The sequence below is a fragment of the Cucurbita moschata genome, unplaced genomic scaffold, assembly GCF_002738365.1.
Source record: "Cucurbita moschata cultivar Rifu unplaced genomic scaffold, Cmos_1.0 Cmo_Scf00080, whole genome shotgun sequence".
In the NCBI taxonomy this organism is placed as follows: domain Eukaryota; kingdom Viridiplantae; phylum Streptophyta; class Magnoliopsida; order Cucurbitales; family Cucurbitaceae; genus Cucurbita; species Cucurbita moschata.
In genome coordinates this window covers 478,300-500,643 of record NW_019268596.1, presented here as the reverse complement: position 1 = coordinate 500,643, position 22,344 = coordinate 478,300, and the positions used below count along the sequence as shown (strand labels likewise).

Here is a 22,344-nt window from a genome sequence, read left to right as displayed (position 1 = left end):
TGGGTGTAAATCGGACACTAGATATGCGCTCCATGAGACCATATGACTATTCGTCAAAATCATGCTTACTCCTACTCGACAAAACAGGCCTGAAAATGCACTTTAAGGGGGAGGTATGGTGTCAGCTCTCTACCACCCCTAACCATATGGCCTATGCAAGCTACCTTGTAGCGTATACTTGTGTCACAGTGAGAGGGAGCGTTGCAAGACTAGTGTCTTAGGTGACTTGCTTTAAAATATGTCTTTCAAGGACAGTGTTAGACAACATGAATGTACCGACACTGCGCCCTCACCCATGTGTCGGAGGTTTGTATATGCACAGGCTATTTGGTATGAAGTCAATAAATTATATGACATGGATATGGGAGGGTGCAATGCCTCAATAGAGCTTGGATGGATTGATATTTGAGTGGCCTAGACAACATGAGCGAAACATGGTTTCATCCTCGATTGACATGTCTGAGTAAGCTACGATGTCGATGGCATCATGGGACTTAGGATGGCATCATGACATGAAGGACATGCCAGGAACCAAGATGCAAAATCAAGATGCAACAACACATATGAATGACCTTTACTCTGAGTAGAGGCAAAGTTGTGTTGCATGGCTTGGCTTAGTATAGAAGCTAGTTAGTTAAGGTCGCAGATGATTGAGCATTAACACACGGGCGGCGTGTGTGTTCGAACAAGCTTAGATTCTGCACAAGTTGTGTTCAATATGCATAGGCAAACCTAAATACTTGTCATGAGCGTGTTGAGATCGTGATGTCGTATGATTAAAAATATAGGATTGTGAACTGCTACAACTATGAGGAGAACCCGAGACCGCAACCCGATCGTTTGCATTCAACTCGAATAATACCTGGAAACCACGTACTTGATCCAATAACCCCGACCCGATTTGATCCCTACGAGCCATTGAGAACACACCACCTGCCAAGAGTGTAATGCATGTTTTCTCTAGAGGCGCATATGTACTCGTGCATGCACAACCTTCTGTGCACGTGAGCAATGCATGAGTTTTTTTTTTTATTTTTTATTGTCGTGTTTGACCTCCATTCGATTATTTTCCACTCTAATTTTGATACTAACCCTATTATAAATTGAATTATGACCTAGTAGAAAAATCTCATAAATTTTCAGAGCTCTTAAGATACAAAAATAACAATAATAATAATAAATAGTTTGAGAACATGCATAGCCAGCACAATTTTTTCAAGTAATACTTGTCTGGATCCCAAGCATGCAAGCATATCTTACCTTAGGTAGTTAGAATATGCATGTTTAAAACCTTGGAATGACGTTTCTAAATGAAAATGGAAGTATGTTATATAAAATTGCCAAAATACCACCAGGATAAGAATTTATGATGCATGTCGATTTTAATATTTTTCGTTATGCTAGAATGGAGAATGGGTTATTTTAATCTGCGCTTCGAGCCATTGATGGATTTTACCTCTCCGTTGAGCTTGTATGAGTGCATGATATAGTATGTTTAGCTCCATGAGATTGATTATGTGTTCTCTTTATAGAGCATACTTTTCTGCTCAAAGATCAGATTAGAGCGTTAGAGTTAGGTTGGCTGGACGATAACCTAGGTCAGAATGCCTCTAGTAGACTAAGTACCATATGATTGTGATATGAGGTCAACAATAACTAACAAAACTTGAGGAGTCAGGTACCCTGAAAGTGAAAGTTAGCATGAAGCTACCTAGTCCTCTTAACAACCTAGCGGACCTCAACAATGCACAGAGATGACCAGGGGGATTTTTAGAATATGTGTTCTATACTGTAGGTAATCAATATGAATATATTCCTAACAAGCATGCATGAGTGAACCAAATTAAGATTACGGCATTACAACCATAAATATTTACAAGTAAATCTTGGTTAGTATTTTTTGTATAGGCTGTGCACCTCAATATCATGAGCAACAATCAAGGGTCTAGATTTGTGTGCACTCAAAAAATTGGATTAGCTCCAAAAAGCTAATCCCGAAAAGTCTTAAAAAGGTTAGGTGAGTTTTAAACTACCTAGATGCCCTTAAGAACCTAGTAGATTTCGAGGAGAAATATGACTTAGAAAACTTAACATACCTAGTAGGAGTGTGACAGTATCACTAGTCTTAGCCTCATATCCCCTCTAGTACATCTTTAGTTCGCAGCCTTTGTAGTGGTAGTGGTATAGCTACTATCAAGTTAAGTCTAGGTCGAACAGTGTAGCACGACGAGGCTATCCAAGTGCTACTATCATGTGTGGAAATGGCTTGGGATCTCCCAAGCAAGACCTTTGGTGCTATAAACTGTGATAACTCGAGACTTGCACGCCTGTAACTCATGAACCTTCGACCAAAATCGGAAGTGCGACTCGAACCCAATCAAGTGATTTGACTGCTGATTCCTATTTGCAGCAACCCTCTGCATGTGATAGTTTTGCGTAAAATCGCGCATGAAAAGTCTTTCCCGGTGCGTTTAAGTTTGTGTGAGTCTCTTCTTCCCCCGTTTGACCTATATTTAACAATTCTTCATTTCAATATTAATACTGACCATGATAGTGCTTGAAATAGGACCTACGGGAGAAATTTCAAAAATTTTGGAACTTCTAACATGCGAAAAAGCTAGCTTAGGCAAAAATATATCATCCAAGTAAGTAACCACAAGAACTTTAGGCAAGTAATACTTATAGGGATTGCTAGGACGTGCTAGCATGCGAGCATTACTTACGTTTGATGGTTAGAAAATGCATGTTAAGGACTTGAGAAAGGTGTATTTGGATAAGTATGTACTATATGTATGTGATGGTAAAATTACTATTATGCCCTTGGTTGATATTTATGGGAAACATGTTTTATGTATTATGTAAAGCTAGATATGGGATATGCATGACTAGAATATCAATTGAGCAATAAAGATGAGTATGTTATGCACGATGTAAGAAATTACAAAACTGTCTCTACGATGATATGTTTTTTTAATGTTGTTTTATATGATTTCTGTTGTGTTAGAAAAGAGGATGGACTATTATGAGATATGTTCTGGGTGATCAATGGATGTTGTCTCCCCGTTGAGTTTTTTTACTTGTATATATGTATTATACATTATGTCTTAACCCTGGGTGTTTAACTGTGTGTTTTCCTTGTAAAGCGTGTTTATCTACACAGAGTTGGATGTTAGATTTAGGTGTTAGAATAATTTGATTTGGTTCATCATTTTTTTCATATAGTTCGATTATTTTTAGCTATTTAGTTTATCTACTCTTTATTTCTCTTAGTTATTGGTAAGGCTATAAAAGCGAAGTTCAATATTCAATAATATCATCAAACTCAAATTGTTTAGCCAAGTTCAATATTCAATAATATCATCAAACTCAAATTGTTTAGCCATGTTCAATATTCAATAATATCATCAAACTCAAATTGTTTATGTTTCAGGCTTAGTCATTCTTCGATCAAAATTGGACTGAGAAAAATATTGAAATTTATGAGAACACAGCTGAAGAAGGAGAAATCACAGAGGAAAGGACAAAACCGATTGCTAAAACAATTGAACCAGTTGCTGAAAACGAAGAGGGAGAAATCACGGAGGAAACAACTGAACTAGTTGCTGAAACCGTCGAACTAGTTGCTGATAACACTTTTCTAGTAGCTATTGCACAAAATTTGTCAATAAGGGATGGGAGAAATCGACATCCATCTGTATGGTATGTATATTATAATTTCAGTGAAGGCTTATCTGAAGAGGATGAAGAAAAGGAATTCTTAATGATTTCAGATCCGGTGCATTTTGAGGAAGTTGTCAGTCCAAAATGGAGATTGGTTATGAATGAAGAAATCAAATCCAATGAAAAAAAAAAACGAGACACAAAACTTGGAGGTTCTACCGGCGGGGAGCAAAGAAAATAAGAGAGAAATGGATTTATAAGAGCAAGGTAAATGAATCTGGAGAAGTTGATAAATACAAAGCAAGATTGACGGTAAAAGGCTACACACAAGAGTAATGAATTGATTTTACGGAAGTGTATGCACCTGTGGCCATAATAGATACTGTTAGAATGATAATTGCTTTTGTAGCCTAGAAAGATTGGAAACTCTATCGGTTAGATGTCAAATCAACTTTTTGACGAGTTAAAAGAAGATATTTTTGTTGAACAACCAAAATATTAATTCCAAATGGGAAGTGAGGGGATGGTGTACAAACTCCAAAAGGCTCTCTATGGGTTAAAACAAGCACCTAGAACATACGTTTAGTAAAAAAGAATCATACTTCATTAAGAAAGGATTCAAAAGCGAACATACGTTTAGTAAAAAAGAATCATACTTCGTTAAGAAAGGATTCAAAAGCAGTTCCAATGAGCAGACACTCTTCATCAAGAGGAAGGGAGGCAAAATTCTTATTGTAGGTATTTATGTTGATGATCTTTATTTATTGGAGATGATGAATAATTATTGGAGTTTAAACGTTCATGAAGAAAGAGTTTGATAGGACTGACTTAGTTCATATGAGATTTTTGGTCCTTAATTTCAAATTAATTAATTAATTAATGTTTTGATAATAACAAACCTATACGTAATTGTTAACAATTATCAGTCTACATGGTAAAGTTAAGTTGGAAATAACGATTCCAACGCATTTTTCAATTACTCAAATCAGAGCCAAAACGAAGAAGTTACCGTCCAAACAAAATGTCTGACGTGCTGATGTGACGGCAAAATTGAATCATGGACCAATCAAAGTAGAACACTTACAACTTTGAAAGAATAATAAATGGGGAGTTTTAATTACTTTTAAAAGCGAGGTTTTATAACAACATCATATATAATTTGAATTATAAAAAAAAAAAAAAATCGTTACTCACATTATTTTTATTAATTTTATATTATATTATTATATTTATATATTTATATATATATATATATATATACATATATATATATATATATAATTTGGAAACAAATTTTGGTCCACCTTCCATTTCTCGCATTATTTTTATTAATCGTGTACCTTTCATTTTTGTTTGAACACAATAAAATACAAGAATGTTTTAATGTTCTACCTCCCATTTCTCTTTCTAATAATCCATATTAAATCCTATTTTTGCTTCTACTTCTCTATTTAAACTCATTATCTCTCCTCTACTTTAACACAACTTTCATATTTCATAATTTTTTTTATCTCAATTTTTCTAAAGTTTCCATTGTTGCTCTCTCTCCAAACTTCCAAATTTATTTTTCTTCATCTGAGTTTTTTATTCTATTGTGAGGAAATAGTTGTGAGTGATCAAATTGTAAATCTACTCTTTTAGATGGTTATAGTGTATTCCTACAAAATTCAGATAATTGTAATGGTTTGATCTTGAGCCGTGGGAAGGATTGAGTTTGCTCTTGAACTCGTAAAAAAAGCGGGGTGTAGCGGTTGGGCTTTGATCTGAGGAAAGAGTTGAGAAAAGTTTTTTAAAATTCTCAAGAGGCGCTTGGGGAGTGGAGTAGGTCGAGTTTGACCGAACCACTACAAAACTACAATGTGATATTTTCCAACTCTTTCATGTTTAATCTCGAAATTGTTATTGTGATTTATTCCATGTTATAAGTTTTTCATAATTGCTTATTGTTATTTCTTGAACTACTTTATTGTATTAATTATCATCTTCTACTTATTTTTTTAAAAAAATAAAGCATAATAAAAAAAATTAATCAATAAACCCCTCTAGGGTTGCCATACCGATCCAACAATTGGTATTAGAGCAGGTTGTTCTTATAGATTTTTTATGTAAACTTTATTGTTAGAGTTTATGGTAAACCTACGTGTTAATAATGGTTTTTGTGAAGAACAATCAATCTCTAGGCCTCCTTACTTTTATGGAACAAATTATACTTATTGTAAAGCTAATTTGTTTGCAATCCGTTGATTATCAGTTATCAATTATGGTTAAGTGTTAGCAAAGACCCTTACATCCCAATAATAAAATGGAGGATGAATTTGATGAGTGAAAAAGTGTTATTTTAATACTAATGTTACAAATGTCTTTATTATGTCCTAAGTAAGGATGAATTTAGTAGAGTATCTATGGTATGAAACTTGAAAAACTCTTGAGGGAACAAATCAAGTTAAAGAAAGAAAGATTAACATGTTAGTTTATAATTATGAACTATTTAAATTATGAATCTATCGTGATATCTTTACTAGATTTCCTAATATTCTAAATGCTTTGAAAAATCTTGGAAAAATATATTCTACTCCGGAAAATGTAAGAAAAATTCTGAGGTCTCTTCCTAAAAGTTGGGAAGCAAAGGATCTCACAAAGCTTCCTTTGGATGAACTTGTTGGTTCTCTCATGACACATGAGATTACCATGAATGAGCACATGATAGAGGAATCCAAAAAGAAGAAAAGAATAGTCCTAAAGTCCATCACATTGGAAGTTGACTCGGACAATGAGGAAGCCCCTGATGAAGATGATGTTGCCTACTTCACACATAAATATAAAAAAAAGCAGGATGAAAAAAGCAGGGTCATATGCTATGAAAACATGATGAGATAATATGCTATGAATGTAAAAAGCAGGGTCATAAGAATGGATTGTCTCTCCTCAATCATCTAAGAAATCCAAGGAAAAAGCAATGAGGGCTACACTACTTGATTGTGATGAAAGTGCATGTGATGAAAAAGTAGCAAATTTTTGCTTCATGGTTCATAGTGACAAAGAGGATGAACAAGATGATGAGGTTTGGTTGAAAGCCTCCAATAAAAATAAGTGGTACTTGGATAGTGGTTGACACATGATGAGAAATCAATTCAAGTTTATGAATTTTTCCAAGAAGGATGGTGGCTTAATAACCTTTGGTGATAACAAGAAGGGTAAAATAATTGGTGAGGGTACTGTAGCTAATGACACTTGTACCCTTATTGAAAATCTATTTTAAACTGATGGTTTAAAGCATGACTTGCTGAGCATTAGTCAATTATGTGATAAAGGTTTTAGAGTTATATTTGATAAAAATAATTGCATAATTAAAAATGTTACTGATAAAAAAGTTTTGTTCGTTGGAAAAAGAGATGACAGTGTGTAAACTAATGATTTAAATTATTGTCCTACAAGATAAATGTCTTTCGGCTTTACACAATAACTCTTGGCTATGGCATAGAAGATTAGGACACGCTAGTATGTACTTGATTTCAAATATCTCAAAAAATGTGATTTGTACTAGACCTCTTCAACTATTAGGTATGGACTTATTGGGCCCTCCTAAAATAGCTACATAAGGAGGGAATTACTATGCCTGTGATGGTTGATATTTTTGGAGATTTATTTGGGTTTTAACCATAAAACATAAGAATGATGTTTTGAATATTTTTTTTTAATTACTAAAATTAGGAGGGACCATTGGGGAGAATTGGATACTTTAGCATTTGAAATATTTTACAAAGATAATGCTTTTTATCATGACTTCTCTTGTCCAAGGACTCCAGTTGAAAGGAACACAGGTACTTTGAAAGAATTTACTAGATCAATGTAATACTCTTTCTAATGAGTATATTTAGAGTGATGATTTAGAAAGAAATTCCGGAGATTTACTTGTCAATGACAAAGGCAAAGAAACTATTTCAAGTAAAGAAGAGGTGAGCTCAAATGAGAAGAAGGAAGAAATTTCTTCAGATATGCCTCATCTCATCCCAAGGACTTGATTATTGGTGATCTCGAACAAGTGAAAAGTCGTTCTTCTATTAATTTATTTGATAATCTTGCTTTTGTTTCTCAAATTTAACAAAAAAAGACTTAAGAATGCTGAAAATGAAGAGTTTTGGATTTTAGTTAAGCAAGATGAACTTAATCAATTTGAAAGGAACAAAGTTTTGGAATTAGTCCTTCGGTCCTCTAATATTTCCATTATTAGAAGTTTTTAGAAATAAAATTGATGAAAATGAGAATATCATTACAAATAAATTTAGGCTTGTAGCTCAAGGTTATTGTCAGGAGGAGGTATAGACTATGAAGAAACTTTTGCACCGGTTGCTAGATTAGAAACTATTAGAATGTTACTTGTTGTTGCTTCTTACAAAAATTTTATATTGTATCAAATAGATGTGAGAAGTTCATTCTTAAATGGGTATATCATGGAGGAAGTTTACGAAGAACAATCTTCCGGATTTGAAATTTTTTATTTTCCACATCATGTGTAAGTTGAAAAAGGTTCTTTATGGCTTAAACAAGCTCTAAGAGCTTGTGTTAGACTTAGTAATTTTCTTATTCGGAATGATTTTAAAACGGGTAAACTCGACACTGCTCTTTTATTAATATTAAAGAAAATGATATGCTATTAGTGTAAATATATCTTGATGATATCATATTTGGTTCTACTAATCCTTCTTAATAATTTTCTAAATGAATGCATAATGGGTTTGAGATGAGTATGATGGGAGAGCTTAGTTTCTTTCTCGGACTTCAAATAAAACAACTCAAAGATGGTATCTTAAGAGAAATACACTAAGGATTTACTCAAAAGCTTCAAGTTCAATGGAGGTAAGATTGCAAAAACTCCAATGAGCACATCCACTGAGCTTGACAAGGATGAAAAAGGTAAATGTATGGATATTAAATCTTATCGAGGTATGATTGGATCTTTAGTTTACTTGACCACTAGTAAACCAGATATTATGTTTAGTGTATGTCTTTGTGCTAGGTTTCAATCCTGTCCCAAGGAATCTCATTTACATGCACTTAAAAGAATATTTAAATATTTGCTTCTGACTATTAATTTAGGATGATAGTATCCTAGAAATGTTGAGTTTAAATTGGTTGGATATTCGGATGGGGATTTTATGATGATATATTAGAATGCATTGATATGATTATTTGGACATTTGTATTATTTTAGGTTTTCTTAATTTCATATTATTTGGACATGGCCAAAGCGACTTTTTTGTTTTTGGAACGAATCTCGAAGAGGCACTCGGGACAACAAGGGTAGATGATTAATGAGAAATCAATTAGAACTTTCGGACCTACACGGTAGCTTAGAGCACAATAAAGGGTAGGCCCGAACTTTCTATAGACCAAAGGAAAGTCGTGGAAACCTAGTAGAAGAAGGAAGCAACAAGGGCCTACAAGTAGGTTGGTTACCAAATATATTTTTATACTTACACCTTTCTCCTTTTCTAGTTGGTCAAGGTGGAGAGATGTTGGTACCAATCACCGACATGATTGGTAAATTCGGCAATAGCAAGTCTTGTCTTCTTATTTTCACTATAGGTGTTGCAATCAAACAAATGCTCTATCTTTCTTTCCCATTGCAAGTATTCCTCAGAATCTGCCGTTCCACAAAATGGTGAGATTTTAAGTTTAACTCCTCCATCTCTATCTTCATGTACTCTTTCCATCCTTCTAGGTTGCATAATAGTTGCATGGTTATTTCTTTCTCTCCATCTTCCTTCAACTTGTCTTTCTTGTACTACTATACTTTCATCTTCTCGTAATGTTCGTTCTTGTCTTTGTTGTTGCGCCCTTCTTTCTTGCCTATCTTTCCATCATCATTTCCATCATATCTTGAATAGCTTGAAGAATGGTTGTATTAAGATCTGGTACGGGTTCTCCTTCTCAATTATGTGACATTTTGTTATCAAGGGGCCTTTTCACACTTCTCACAAAAATTTCACTCAGGGACACTCGTGTTTAACACTCAAAGGTAGGATTTTGGTACTAGGTCAAGAATGTAGACGTTGGTTTTTTTTTTTTTTTCTGATAATCTGAGAGAGAAAAAAAATTGATAGAAATAATATATAACAATAAAGATATTTCACCTCTAGTGCGGCCAAAGAACATCGACCAAATGATCTGATATCAAATGATAAGCACCAACAATGCTGGATTTTGCAAAACTAGAGGTCCTTCTAGAATCCCTGCCAAAACGTTCACAGAGAAAGCTAACTTAACGGATTGATTCCAACCAAGAGTTGGTTAGAAGATGAATGACTCTTAGATCGAACTTGGAATCTATGATGGTCACTTTTAGATACCAAGATAATTCACTCCAGAATTAGCTTGATCAAAACTAATTCAATGAATCGGTTTAAACATCAAACCTAAAGCAAGGTTTGAAAAAGAATAACACCAAAAGGGTATCAAGAAAAACACAAAGGTTTTGTCTGTATTCAACCAAAAAAAACATCCAAACATGAATATTACATGCCTCTAAATAGGCCCAAAACATAACCCTAAGAAAATAAATTTCAGCCACCAACAACTAATAAATGCTAATAAATGCTATTAAATACAAATCGAAGAAAATAAGGTAATTCATAAATTGTCTTAATTGGAAGTTCAACTACCAAAGCCAAGTCTTCGTATTACTTTCCAATATGAGTCACTCCAATATTTTCTTGATTTGATTCTTGAATCTTCTTTGTATTGCTTCTTGCAATTGCTCGTTCGTGTACACGGAAGTGATAAGTTGTTGGATTCATATCAGAAATCAATTAGTTGTATAATTTTTTTCGTTTGTAAATATCTTGAAATTTCTGACACAGGTGTTGTACGTTGTTTTAAATTTATCTTTTCATCGCAGTTCGATTTCTCGAGATCCAACATTGGTTTGAGAGGGGAAGGAAGCATTCCTTATAACTAGGGTGTGAATACCTCTATGAGATCGTGAGGTAACGGGACAAAGTGGACAATATCTTATAAAAAAGTATTCCTTATAAACGAGTCGCTTTGCTATTACAAAAAAATGAACTTTTCGTCGCCTAGGAGATTCAAACTCTCGCGAGAAAACCCCATGTACTTAGTAGGCACACGCCTTAACCACTCGTTCAAAGCAACTTTTTTATTTTAGGATTGAATCTCGAAGAGATACTAGGGACAACAAAGGTAGATGATTAATGAGGAATCAGTTAGAACTTCGAGACCTACACGGTAGCTTAGAGCGCAGTAAAGGGTAAACCCAAACTTCCTGTAGACCAAAGGAAAGTCGTGGAAACCTGGTAGTAGAAGGAAGCTATGCGGGCTTACAAGTAGGTTGGTTACTAAGTATATTTTTATACTTACACCTTTCTCCTTTTCTAGTTCAGTTACTTGTCAAGGCGGGGAAATACTCGGGAGCTATACTATCACAAAGGGGTGTCGACTCGGAGTGTATGTTAGTTGTATTCGACCTCGAACATCAATTAATTGTATAATTTTTTCGATTGATTTTGAATTCTTTTGTATTCCAAGCCCTTTTTCCAGTATGTAAATAAATTTGAAATTTCTGACCCAGGTGTTGTATGTCTTTTAGAGTGTAAAAAATTTTATCTTTTCATCGCTTCCATCCCAGATTCAACATATTTGAGAGGGAACAAAACATTCCACACATAAGGGTGTGAATACCTCTATGAGGTCGTGAAGTAAGGAGCCAAAGTGGACAACATGTTTTAGCGGTGGCCTTTGGCTAGTACTATCAATCAATTTGACAATAACGAAAAAATGACTATTAGAGGGTTTAAATTAATCCTTTCCGGAGAATTAGAAAAAAATAAACTTTTCGTCGCCTGAGAGATTCGAACTCTCGCAGGAAAACCCCATGTACTTAGCAAGCACACGCCTTAACCACTCGACCAAAGCGACTTTTTGTTTAACAAATCTCGAAGAGGCTAGGGAAAACAATGGTAGATGATTAATGAGGAATCAATTAGAACTTCGGGACATACAAAGGGCCTACAAGTAGGTTGGTTACTAAGTATATTTGTATACTTACACCTTTCTCCCTGGTCAACGTGGGAGATGGAAACTTAGTAGAAGAAGGAAGCGATAATTTTTTCTAGTGTACTGGTCAAGGTGGGGAGCTTCTCGAGAGCTCTACTACCACAAAGGGGTTTCGACTCGGAGTGTTGATTAAAGTGTAAAATATTTATCTTTTTCATCGCTTGAGAAGTTTGAACTCTCGCAGGGAAACCCCATGTACTTAGCAGGCACATGCCTTAACCACTCGCCCAAAGCAACTTTTTTGCTTTAGGAACGAATATCGAAGAGGCACTAGGGACAACAAAGGTAGATGATTAATGAGGAATCAATTAGAACTTCGGGACATACACGGTAGCTTAGAGCGCAGTAAAGGGTAAGCCCAACGTCCTATAGACCAAAGGAAAGTCGTGGAAACCTATTATTAGAAGGAAGCGATGAGGGCCTACAAGTAGGTTGGTTCCTAAGTAAATTTTTATACTTACACGTTTCTCCTTTTCTAGTGTATTGGTCAAGGTGGGGAGATGCTCTGGAGCTCTACTATCATAGAGGGGTGTCGACCCGGAGTGTTTTAGTTGTATTCGACCTGGGCCATGAATTAGTTGTATAATTTTTTGGGTTCGATTTTGAATTCTTTTCGTCAAATCTTGTTGGGAAACATGGTTTGATTAGCAAGCACACACCTTGACCACTTATTCAAAATGACTTTATGGTTTTATGAATAGTAGTCTTGAAGAGACACTAGTAGAGGGGTGTCGACCCGAAATGTTTGTTACTTGTATTTCACGTGGGACATCAATTAGTTGTATTCTCTTTGAACAGGTGCTGTTTGTCTTTTCAAAATTGATCTTTTCGCTGCAGTTCCATTTCTCGAAATCTCAAAAATTGGGTCGTGACAAATCTAATTCATGGATTATTTCTAGTATCTACATTATCCATTAACTCTATTAGTTCTAATTCATGGATTCTCGACAGTGAAGCTTCGAATCATATAGTATCCAAAGCTTTTGTTATGACTGAACCAAAGGCTGCAAACATTTGCAATAAAATTGCCTAACGAAGGAACAACACATGTGTCACTTACGGTCAATGTTTTCTTTAATCCTGGCCTTAAATTAAACAATATTTTATGTGTGTCTCCATTCAATTTAAACATGTTGTCCATTAGCAAACTTACCAATGACTTGAAATATTGTGTCACCTTCTATCCTGATTCTTGTGTTATGCAGGACTTGGCTAAAGGGAAGATGATTGGCGCGGGTAAACAATTTGGAGGTCTCTATCATATTTCTTAATCTCCAATCAAATCTTTAACTAATCAAGTATCTCAATCATCTAATGTGTGGCATTTACGCCTAAGTCATTCTATTTATTTTTTCCTGTTTTAAATTTCTAACGGATCAATTTCATCTTAATAATGCTACTTTTTCTCATAACTGTAGTATTTGCACGTTAGCAAAATAAACTAGGTTGTTTTTTTTCAAGAAGTTCAATAACAACACATTCTACCTTTGACATGTTACATTGTGATGTTTGGGGATCTCATAAAATTCCTATCCATTTTGGTTTGCGTTTTCTTCTCACTATTGTTGATGATTTTACTCAATGTACTTGGGTTTTTCTTATGCAACATCATTTGTTTATGAACTTTGTTAAATTCGTTCAAACTCAATTTCATACTACTATCAAGATAGTACGGTCAGACAATGGGACTGAGTTTCTGTCTTTACAACCATTTTTTACTTTGTGTGGCATTGAATTTCAGCGCACTTGTGTCTATACTCCCCAACAAATATGAGCCATAGAGCGTAAGCATCGTCATATCCTAAATGTAGCTATCATCATATCCTAAATGTAGCTAGGTCTCTCCTCTTTCAGTCACACGTCCCACTTAAATTTTTTGGAGAGTGCATTTTAATTGTTGTTAATCTTATAAATAGAACACCATCACCATTTTTATCTAACAAAACACCCCTTGAAGCACTCTACAAACAACCACCTACATTTCATCTTCTTAAAGCTTTTTAATGTAAATGTTATGCAAGTGTAGTACATCCTAAGCAAAAATTTGAACCTCGGGCAATTCCTTGTGTTTTCGTAGGATATACTTGTGGTTACAAAGGCTACAAGTTGTATGACATGCAAGCTCACAAACTATTTATCCATTGTGATGTTAAATTATGTGAAGATGTTTTTCCTTTTTCATCAGCTTCACAAACTTTGACATTAGTTCCTTCGACTCTCGTTTTACCACTTTATGATTCATCCTACTCAAACATCTATTCTAATCCTATCCCACTTTCTATTTCGTCATCTCCTCCACTTTCTATTTCGTCATCTCCTCCACTTTCTATTCCTTCTCCAGATTCACCCACTAATTATAATCCTATCCCTTCTGATACACCAGTTTCACTCCGACGTTCTACTCGTACCAAACAACCTCCTGCTTGACATAATAATTATGAGATGTCTTATGCAGCCAATTATTTAACCTCTAGCTCAAGTCCCAACATGAGCACCAGGCATCCCCTTCATCATTACCTTTCTTTCTCTAGTGTTTTTCCTACTCAACCTGCTTTTGTATCTCTTATTACAGCCCGACATAAGTTAAAACTTATGATGAGGTAGTTGGCGACCCATTATGGCAACAGGCTATGAATGCTGAAATTGCAACTTTGGAATGTAATCATACTTGGTCTCTCGTTCCTCTACCACCTGGCCATAAAGCTATTGGCTATCGTTGGGTGTACAAGATTAAACACAACTCTGATGGTTCTGTTGAACGTTATAAAGTTTATCCGGCAGTAAAGGGGTATACTCAGGTTGAAGATATTGATTACAAAGAGACATTTTCTAATACAACAAAGTTTAGTACACTTCGTTGCTTACTTACTATTGCTACTTCTCGAAAATGGTTCACACATCAGTTGAGTGTTCAAAATGTATTTCTCCATAGTAATCTTTAAACAGGGAATGAGGGAAGGAGTGAGGAGAAAATTTTCCCTATTACATAATTAGGACTAGAGACAGAGATTATATTCTCCATTCTTGTCCCCTCCTAACTCCCTTGACCTGTCTCGTTCCCGCCTGCCTCAAAGAGAGATTTTTTAAGTTCCATTTCTAAGTTTTATATGTTTCTAAAGATAAAGAAATCTATATATTTTCCATTCCAAACTCCAATGGGTTTGATGTCTTCCAAGGGTTGAATGTGTTGCTTTCCTTTGTTTGATTTATGTAATAACAAATGTCTTTTACTTTTGGATTAGGTTTTTTTTTTTTCCGCTAATTGAACACATTTATTTATGTCATTAGGGTTGCTTTATTTTTGTCTCATTTCCCAACATTATTGTTGATTCAACTATTAATTTATGACTTGGACTATATTTTTGTGTTGTTTTTCTTAGATTTTAAAATTATGTTATCAAATTTTTGGTTTATAATTTAGGCACAGATTAAGTTTATATTTTTCTTACTAGAGTAGATGAAATGAGTTCAATTTAGGGCAACGTGGTTCTACTTCAATTTCTAATAACATGAGTTGATCAAAACCAATGAATAGTTTATATCTAAAAATAAAACGTATATATTAACAAATTTATTTAAAATGACTATTTTTTTTAGAGAATAATAAATGGAGAATTATGTTGTTATGTTGCATACAAGTGATGCTATGATATCATATACACTATTCTAGGATTATGTTATGTCATAGAACAATGTTATGTTTTCGATATTATTTGATGCATGAACCTTCATGTATCATGTCATGTAAACTATGTTAATACGTACCCTCTATGACTATGAGACATTAGAAAATTATGTATTATTAATGGGAGGTGCATCGAGATACTTTCCCGTTATGATTAGTACAGACACATTCCTTACAATTTTATGTTCCTTATGATATTATGTGGGTCTTTTCCCTTCATGGTATTTGGTAGTGTGAGTGTGCACAAGCTCGACGAGCCAGCCCACAGAGTACTCTTATACGAGCCTACCTGGTGGCCAATGTGCACATTCATGGGTTGTGTGTAGGATAGTACAACATATTCAACCCTGCTCGGACTGAAAAGCAAACCCAAACCCATGTCACAATGCATTTATGAAAGGATAGGTCCAACTATGTTACACATGATTCATTTTCCGACCCTAACATTGAGGTTACTTATTGAGTATTTATTAAAGTACTCAAACCATATGATACTCTTATTTTCATGTAAAGGTAAGACACCCATTTACAGATGACAACGTCGCTTTGAAGGCCAAGGAACCAAAGTTAAGGTAGTTGCATTCATGTTATTTTTAATGATCCTTAGGTTAGACAAGGGCACTATTTAAACTCATCTTATCTATTTTCCATCCATAACAATATTGTTTTAATAAATTTATTATGAACATTTAAGCCTATAGCACCGTTTATGAAACGTTGTAAATGAATTCTTTCATGCATAGTAATCATGTCATGTATGCAGTTGCCGATAAATCAAATTTTAATATCATTTCGAATATTTTGAATAAAATTGAAACTCAAGGTTAAAATAAATACATCAACCAACCTAAAGGGATAAGAAATGAGAAATTAACTCCAAATGTAAATTTGTTAACTTAATAAGGATTGTTTTAAATTTATGTTACTGTTGTAAATTTGGCTCTATTTCTCAACACCAATATCTTGTTTAATGTTGAGGTATTAGTGTTGAGAAAAACTCAAATCTTTGATATAACACACCACAAGAAATTAAATACCATATACATTTTTAAAGAAAAAGGGAAATAGGGATTAAAAGTGTCTGTCTTTTGTATAAATGCACGTCATTGCTCCAACATAGAATCGAACTCAAGTATGTACCTCATATCAACATAGCTAATCTTCAAGAAGATGCTCCAATTGAGAATCGATCTCGGGCCTGTACTGTGGCAGGATACTATTCTACCAATAGACCATTGGTGCATCTACCTTATAGAAGATCCATAACGTACTCGTATTTTGGTCATGCAGTTCTTCCGAAGCCCTTCACTTTTGGTTTCACTTCTCGATTTAAAAACAAAAAGCTCGATAGTCCTACTCGTGAAATTTATAAATTTAAACAATGTTGTGACAAACACAAGTTTGAACATTATGCCAATCTTCAAGATGCACCAGCCGAAAATCGAACTTGGGTCTATACCGTGACAGGGTACTATTCTACCACTAGACCACTGGTGCAGGTACCTTCAGGCATATCCATAACGTACTCGTATTTTGGTCATGCAGTTCTACTGAAGCCCTTAACGTTTAGTTTCACCTCACGATTTAAAAAAAAAAAGCTCGATAGTTCTACTCGTGAAATCTATAAATATAAACGATATTGTGACAAACCCAAGTTTGAACATTATTCATTAATATCATTATAGCTAATCTTCAAGATGCACCAGTCGAGAATGAAACTCGGGTTCGTATCGTGGCAGGGTACTCCATACAGTAAACATATTTTGGTCATGCAGTTCTTTTGAAGCCCTTAACTTTTTGTTTCACATCTCGATATAAAAACAAAAAGCTCGATAGTGCTACTCGTGAAATCTATAAAGTTAAAAGAAATATTGTACCAAACCAAATTTTGAACATTATGCATTAATATAATAATCATAGCTAATCTTCAAGATGCAAGAGCCGAGAATTAAATTCGGGTCTACATCGTTGCAGGGTACTATTCTACCACTAGACCACTGGTGCATGTACCTTCAGGCATATCTATAACGTACTCGTATTTTGGTCATGCAGTTCTTCTGAAGCCCTTAACTTTTAGGTTCACCTCACGATTTAAAAAAAGAAAAAGCTCGATAGTGCTACTCGTAAATTCTATAAATATAAACGATATTGTGACAAACCCAAATTTGAAACATCATGCACTAATATCATCTTTGCCAATCTTCAAGATGCACCAGCCAAGAATCAAACTCGGGTCTGTACAACGGTAGGATACTATTCTACCACTAGACCACTAGTGCATGTACCTTCAGGCATATCCATAACTTACTCGTATTTTGGTCATGCAACTCGGGTCTGTACCGTGGCAGGGTACTATTCTACCACTAGACCACTGGTGCATGTACCTTCAGGCATATCCATAACTTACTCGTAATTTGGTCATGCAGTTCTTCTGAAGCCCTTAACTTTTATGTTCACCTCACGATTTAAAAAAAGAAAAAGTTTGATACCCAAGTTTGAATATCATGCATTAATATCATCATTGCCAATCTTCAAGATGCATCAACAAAAAATTGAACTCGGGTCTGTACCGTGGCAGGGTACTATTCTACCACTAAATCACTAGTACATGTACCTTTAGGCATATCCACAACTTACTCGTATTTTTGTCATGCAATTTTTCTAAAGCCCTTAGCTTTTAGTTTCACCTCACGATTTAAAAAAAGAAAAAGCTCGATAGTTCTACTCGTAAGTTCTATAAATATAAACGCTATTGTGACAAACCGAAGGTTGAACATCATGCACTAATATCATCATTGCCAATCTTCAAGATGCACCAGCCGAGAATCAAACTCGGGTCTGTACCGTGGCAGGGTACTATTCTACCACTAGACCACTAGTGCATTTAACTTCAGGCATATCCATAACTTACTCGTATTTTTGTCATGCAGTTCTTCTGAAGCCCTTAACTTTTATGTTCATCACGATTTAAAAAAAGAAAAAGTTTGATAGTGCTATTCGTAAATTCTATAAATATAAACGATATTGTGACAAACCTAAGTTTGAGTTTGAACATTATGCACAATATCATCATTGTGAATCTTCAAGATGCACCTCCAGTCGAGAATCGAACCCAAGTCTATACCGTGGCAGGGTACTATTCTACCACGAGACCACTAGTGCATGCACCTTCAGGCATATCCATAACTTACTCATATTTTGGTCATGCAATTCTTCTGAAGCCCTTAGCTTTTAGTTTCACCTCACGATTTAAAAAAAAAAAAGCTCGATAGTGCTACTCGTGAAATCTATAAATATAAACGATATTGTGACAAACCCAAGTTTGAACATTATGCACTAATATCATCATAGCTAATCTTCCAGATGCACCAGCCGAAAATTGAACTCGGGTCCGTATCGTGGTAGGGTACTCCATAAAGTACACATATTTTTGTCATGCAGTTCTTCTGAAGCCCTTCACTTTTGGTTTCACCTCTTGTGAAATCTACAAAGTTAAATGATATATTGTAACAAACCCAAGTTTGAACATTATGCACTAATATCATAATAGCTAATCTTCAAGATGCAAGAGCCGAGAATTGAATTTGGGTTTGCATCGTGGCAAGGTACTATTCTACCACTAGACCACTAGTGCATCCACCTTTAGGCATATCCATAACGTACTCGTATTTTAGTCATGAAGTTCTTCTGAATCCCTTAATTTTTAGTTTCACCTCTCGATTTAAAAAAAAAAAAAATAGCTCCATGGTGATATATTGTTAAAAACCGAAGTTTAAACATTATGCACTATTATCATCATAGCTAATCTTCAAGATGCAACAGTTGAGAATCGAACTTGAGTCTATACTATGGTAGGGTACTATTATACCACTAGAAGCACATCCATGAGACCATATGACTATTTGTCAAAATCATGCTTACTCCTACTCGACAAAAAATGCTTGAAAATGCACTTTAGGGGGGAGGTATGGTGTCAGCTCTCTACCACCCCTAACCATATGGCCTATGCAACCTACCTTATAGCATATACTTGTGTCACAGTAAGATGGAGCATTGCAAGACTAGTGTCTTAGGTGTCTTGCTTTAAAATATGTCTTTCAAGGATAGTGTTGGACAACATGAGTGTACCGACACTGCGCCCTCACCCATGTGTCAGAGGTTTGTATATGCACAGGCTATTTGGTATGAAGTCAATAAATTATATGACATGGTTATGGGAGGGTGCAATGCCTCAATAGAGCTTGGATGGATTGATATTTGAGTGGCCTAGACAATATAAGCGAAACATGGTTTCATCCTCGATTGACATGTCTGAGTAAGATACGATGTCGATGGCATCATGGGACTTAGGATGGCATCATGACATGAAGGACATGTCAGGAACCAAGATGCAAAATCAAGATGCAACAACACATATGAATGACCTTTACTCTGAGTAGAGGCAAAGTTGTGTTGCATGGCTTGGCCTAGTATAGAAGCAAGTTAGTTAAGGTCGCGGATGATTGAGCATTAACACACGGGCGGCGTGTGTGTTCGAACAAGCTTAGATTCTGCACAAGTTGTGTTCAATATGCATAGACAAACCTAAATACTTGTCATGAGCGTGTTGAGATCATGATGTCGTATGATTAAAAATATAGGATTGTGACATGCTACAACTATGAGGAGAACCCGAGACCGCAACCTGATCTTTTGCATTCAACTCGAATAATACCTGAAACCATGTACTTGATCCAATAACCCCGACCCGATTTGATCCCTACGATTCAATGAGAAAACACCACCTACCAAGAGTGTAATGCATGTTTTCTCTAGAGTCACATATGTACTCGTGCATGCACAACCTTCTATGCACGTGAGCAATGCATGAGTTTTTTTTTTTTATTGTCGTGTTTGACCTCCATTCGATTATTTTCCACTCTAATTTTGATACTAACCCTATTTTAAATTGAATTATGACCTAGTAGAAAAATCTCACAAATTTCAGAGCTCTTAAGATACAAAAATAACAATAATAATAATAAATAGTTTGAGAAGACATGCATAGCCAGCACAATTTTCTCAAGTAATACTTGTCTGGATCCCAAGCATGCAAGCATATCTTACCTTAGGTAGTTAGAATATTCATGTTTAAAACCTTGGAATGACGTTTCTAAATGAAAATGCAAGTATGTTATATAAAATTGCCAAAATACCACCAGGATAAGAATTTATGATGCATGTCGATTTTAATATTTTTCGTTATGCTAGAATGGAGAATGGGTTATTTTAATCTGCGCTTCGAGCCATTGATGGATTTTACCTCTCCGTTGAGCTTGTATGAGTGCATGATATAGTATGTTTAGCTCCATGAGATTGATTGTGTGTTCTCTTTATAGAGCATGCTTTTCTGCTCAGAGATCAGATTAGGGCGCTAGAGTTAGGTTGGCTGGACGATAACCTAGGTCAGGATGCCTCTAGTAGACTGAGTACCTTAAGATTGTGAGTGGAGGTCAACAATAACTAAGAAAACTTGAGGAGTCAGGTACCCTGAAAGTGAAAGTTAGCATGAAGCTACCTAGTCCTCTTAACAACCTAGCGGACCTCAGATGACCAAGGGGATTTTTAGAATATGTGTTCTATGCGGTAGGTAATCAATATGAATATCTCCCTAACAAGCATGCATGAGTGAACCAAATTAAGATTAGGGCATTACAACCAGAAATATTTACAAGTAAATCTTGGTTAGTATTTTTTCTGTAGGCTGTGCACCTCAATATCATAAGCAACAATCAAGGGTCTAGATTTGTGTGCACTCAAAAAATTGGATTAGCTCCAAAAAGCTAACCCGAAAAGTCTTAAAAAGGTTAGGGGAGTTTTAAACTACCTAGATGCCCTTAAGAACCTAGTAGATTTCGAGGAGAAAGATGACTTAGAAAACTTAACATACATAGTAGCAGTGTGACGGTATCACTAGTCTTAGCCTCATATCCCCTCTAGTACATCTTTAGTTCGCAGCCTTTGTAGTGGTAGTGGTATAGCTACTATCAAGTTAAGTCTAGGTCGAACAGTGTAGCACGACGAGGCTATCCAAGTGCTACTATCATGTGTGGAAATGGCTTGGGATCTCCCAAGCAAGACCTTTGGTGCTATAAACTGTGATAACTCGAGACTTGCACGCCTGCAACTTGTGAACCTTCGACCAAAATCGAAAGTGCGACTCGAACCCAATCTAGTGATTTGACTGCTGATTCCTATTTGCAGCAACCCTCTGCATGTGATAGTTTTGCGTAAAATCGCGTATGAAAAGTCTTTCCCGGTGCGTTTAAGTTTGTGTGAGTCTCTTCTTCCCCCGTTTGACCTATATTTAACAATTCTTCATTTCAATATTAATACTGACCATGATAGTGCTTTTAATAGGACCTACGGGAGAAATTTCAAAAATTTTGGAACTTCTAACATGCGAAAAAGCTAGCTCAGGCAAACATATATCATCCAAGTAGGTAACCACAAGAACCTAAGGCAAGTAATACTTTTAGGGATTGCTAGGACGTGCTAGCATGAGAGCATTACTTACGTTTGATGGTTAGAAAATGCATGTTAAGGACTTGAGAAAGGTGTATTTGGATAAGTATGTACTATATGTATGTGATGGTAAAATTACTATTATGCCCTTGGTTGATATTTATGGGAAACATGTTGTTTTATGTATTATGTAAAGTTAGATATGGGATATGCATAACTAGAATATCAATTGAGCAATAAAGATGAGTATGTTATGCACGATGTAAGAAATTACAAAACTGTCTCTACGATGATATGTTTTTTTAATGTTGTTTTATATGCTTTATGTTGTGTTAGAAAAGAGGATGGACTATTATGAGATATGTTCTGGGTGATCAATGGATGTTGTCTCCCCGTTGAGTTTTTTTACTTGTATATATGTA

General features: G+C 35.3%; 3 non-coding genes across 3 annotated transcripts; all 3 read right to left on the bottom strand.

Annotated features, from left to right (window-relative positions):
- Window positions 1-11,513: 11,513 nt before the first annotated feature.
- On the bottom strand, window positions 11,514-11,595 carry TRNAS-GCU. The gene has a single exon. It is a non-coding gene; the product is annotated as a tRNA-Ser (tRNA).
- Window positions 11,596-16,844: 5,249 nt separating this feature from the next.
- On the bottom strand, window positions 16,845-16,915 carry TRNAD-GUC. The gene has a single exon. It is a non-coding gene; the product is annotated as a tRNA-Asp (tRNA).
- A 1,314-nt stretch (window positions 16,916-18,229) lies between these two features.
- Window positions 18,230-18,300, bottom strand: TRNAG-GCC. The gene has a single exon. It is a non-coding gene; the product is annotated as a tRNA-Gly (tRNA).
- Between the last annotated feature and the right edge of the window lie 4,044 nt (window positions 18,301-22,344).